This window comes from Grampus griseus, assembly GCF_964374135.1.
Source record: "Grampus griseus genome assembly, chromosome: 4".
Lineage (NCBI taxonomy): Eukaryota > Metazoa > Chordata > Mammalia > Artiodactyla > Delphinidae > Grampus > Grampus griseus.
Window position 1 is genome coordinate 17,596,796 of NC_138997.1, and position 3,576 is coordinate 17,600,371.

The 3,576-nt window shown below is 48.7% G+C and overlaps 1 pseudogene across 1 annotated transcript; it reads left to right on the top strand.

Annotated features, from left to right (window-relative positions):
• The first annotated feature begins 381 nt into the window (after positions 1 to 381).
• LOC309821816 (heterogeneous nuclear ribonucleoproteins A2/B1-like) lies at positions 382 to 2,115 on the top strand (annotated as a pseudogene). Its single transcript has 2 exons — positions 382 to 484; positions 1,293 to 2,115. The product of its transcript is annotated as a heterogeneous nuclear ribonucleoproteins A2/B1-like (transcript).
• Positions 2,116 to 3,576: the final 1,461 nt, after the last annotated feature.

The window sequence follows — 3,576 nt, forward strand, 5'->3', positions numbered from 1 at the left end:
CCACCCCCAGAATCCCCTACTGCCCGCCTTGCCCTCAAGAAGCTGGCTCTAGCCCCTGGACCAGCCTCACCCACCAGGGGCTAGACACTGGACTCAAGAACACCACAATCCTGCAGCCTGCGGACCCTGCCCTAGGACCAGCTGGGCCTTGGCCCTGCCCGCTAGCAGGTCAACGCAAGCTTCGAGACACCCGGGACCCCATATCCAACTGTGTCAGGAGCCAGCCTTCACAACCCACCCCACCCCAGTGATCTGACAACAGCTCTGGGATAGGCCAGTACTAACCACAGGACCTGGCTCCACCCACCAGTGGGCAGGAAGTAACCCCGGAGCTTTCTGGACCCTGACTCCACCCACTAGTGATCCACCTTAAGCCCCGGGATGCCCTGGGGTTCTGCAGTCAGCCCCTTGGTGAACTGGTCCTGCCAAGTAGTGGCCAGCAGCCTCCGCAGAAGGCAGGGCCTGGTGACCGATAGGACTAAGGGCCAGTGACACCAGACCACCCACAGTAGTCAGCCCTCATAGGGGGCACCCCTAGAGCATGTAAGTCCGGTAGTGAGAGAGGAGTGCCCTGCTGGAACTCACAGGAAGTCTCTTGCAAAAGGCTGCTTCTCCAAGGTTGAGAAATGTGACCAACCTACCAGATACGTAAAAATAAAAACAGCAACTTAGGCAAAATGAGGCAGCGGAGGAACATGTTCCAGACAAAGGTACAAGATAAAACCCCAGAAGAAGAACTAAGTGAAGTGGAGATAGGCCACCTACCCGAGCTCAGGGTAGTGATGGTAAAGATGATCAAAAACTCGGGAGAAGAATGGGTGCCAAGAAAGGGTTTCCTACGCACTCCCATCACTGTCATTTCCCACTGATGCCTGGAGCGACCACGCTGACCCAAACTGAAGGTATTCCACTCTTCCAATGTCAGGCTGCTCTCTAACGCTGAAGGATCTTGCGGTAGTCTCTTCTGTGTTCTGTGCTTCAATGAGGTAAAGAGAATTCCTTTCCTATGGCTGATGCTGTGGTCTCTGTGCTGGGGCTACTCTTCCATGGTAGTCACTGGCACCTGGAGAATAACGGTGTGTGACAGGTGGTTGTGCTGTTATTCACGTAGACCACGAGGCATCATCTGTTTAAAAGAGGAGAAGTAGCTTTTCCCAGCAAGCTACAGGCTGTCTGCATGTCAGGAGAAAATCGAAAGGTGCTCAAGAATTATGCAAGCGTGCCGGGCCCTGCATGGAGGTGCTCCTAGAAGGTGTTGTTGCTGGAGCATCGGAGGTTCGTTCTTACCTCAGATCCGGGGCGGGTCAGGTTGCAGGTTCGTGATCTTCCCCTGAGATCTCCCTCATCTCCCTCAGCTTCAGGAAAATGGCTGAAGCGATGGACTCCAAGATGGAGGAAAGTTTCAAAACTGTTTCTTTCTGGAGGAAGAAGAAGGAACAAGAAGAATTCCATAAACTCTTTATTGGTGGCTTGAGCTCTGAAACCACAGAAGAAAATCTGAGGAACTACTACCAGCAACGGGGAAAACTTACAGGCTGTGTGGTCATAAGGGATCCTGCCAGGAAAAGATCAAGAGGATTCGGTTTTGTAACTTTCTCATCCACGGCTGAGGTGGAGGCTGCCACACCTCATTCCACTGATAGGAAACGGTTGCCCCCAAACGTGCTGTCCCAAGAGAGGATTCTGGACAGCGGGGCGCTTTCCTAACTGTGAAGAAGCTGTTTTGTTGGTGGAATTGAAGAAGCTACTGAGAAGCACCATCTCAGAGATTACTTTGAGAAATACGGAAAAATCGATGTCATTGAGATAATTACTGATAGGGAGTCTGGAAAGGAAAGAGGCTTTGGGTTTGTCACTTTTGATGGCTGTGATCCGGTGGATAAGCTTGTGCTGCAGAAATACCATACTGTCAGTGGTCATCATGCAGAAGTAAGAAAGGCCCTGTCTCGACCTCAAAGGCAGGAAATCCACAGTTCTAGAGGTGGCAGAGGAGGCAACGTCGGTGCTGGAGATTCTCCTGGCGGCGGTGGAAATGTTGGAGCAGGACGAGGAAGGAAACTTGGAGGACGATCTGATGGATTCAGGAGTGGTCGGTGGGCTTGGTCATGGCTCTAGTAGGTGTGGGGGAGTACCTGGATCTGGCCACCAGGGTGGGAGCCCCGGGGGTGGTATGGCATCTATGGAGGAGGAAAGTGTGCAAATGGAAATGACAATGATTTTCGGAAATCGTAACCAGCAGCCTTCTAACTAAGCTTAGCGAAAAGTGGAAACGTCGGTAGCAGGCACGAGAATTATACGGTGGAGGAAACTATGGTCCAGGTGTCAGTGGAGGAAGTGGGGGTTATGAAGGGACCAGCCGATACTGAGTTTCTTTCTGTTGGCCATGGGCAAGTAGGAGAGGATGTATGAATAGGAGAGAATGAGAGCCCAGAGGTAACAGAACATCTTCAGGTCGTGGAAACTCTCAGTCATACAGAAATAGGCAGAGCAGAAGACATCAGAGCAGATGCAGAGAGCCATTTGTGAATGGATTGAATTATTTAAGAACATTACCTTACTATGGAGGAAAGATTGTGGAAAAAAATGCTTTTGAGACAGTTTCTTAGCTTTCTAACTGTTTCTTTCTAGTGGTCTTTGTAAGAGTGTAGAAACATACCTTCTTTGATAATGTTAAAATGTGTAAGTGTCGGGTGACATGTGAAACCTTTTTCAAGATTTTTCTCACAAAGTTTTGAAAAGCTGTTATCCAGGTTCATGGTGTAATGAGACATAATGTTACATGTATTCCTTTTAAAAACTGAAGTGCCTGTGTAGACTTCAGAAGCTGTTGTACATTTATGATCTAATAAAGACTTCTAAAGGAAAAATAAATAAATAAAAATAAAAAGGGAGAAGCTTCCCCTCCTCCCAGGTCAAAGGCCCTACAGCAGAGCTGCTCTGTGCTCTTAGAGGGTTCTTTTCTGTTGTTGTTTTGTTCTTTTGGAGGTTTTATATATTTCAGCATCACCTGAAGTTCCTTTTCCCCAGGACTCAAATCATGAGTTCATTGCTACAGGGCAGGCAGTCTCAGACCCCAATATCATGTTCTGCTGCTAATAATTCCTTTTCCTTCTGAGATTACGGCATCCAGACTGGGTCAAGTTTGTGTTCCAGAACAACTCTTCCTTTAGGATGAGTTCTTTCCATTTGTTCCTGTGTGCTTCATGCAAATCCTGCTGTGGTGTGTCCTCTAGACATGCCTGGAAATGTCTGAATCTTAAAATACACGTAATTCAGCCTTGGACTGCCCCGTTGTGGATGTCTGGCTGAACAGGGCTAGCCAGAATGGCCGCAGCACGCAACTTCCATTCAAACACCCTACACAAGTGGGGGAACGGGACTGCCCTCAGGTATAATTGTGAATGCTGAGAAAATTGTCTTTATAGGCTCCACCTTTCCCTTCTTGTATCCACTTATTTCCCCTCTGGATGGTGCCACATTGTAACATAAACTGTCTGTTGATGGTTCCAGTTAGTGGAAAGAGAGACATTGGTTAATGTTGGCAGAGGCTGCGTAGGATTGAAATCAGTCCCAGGG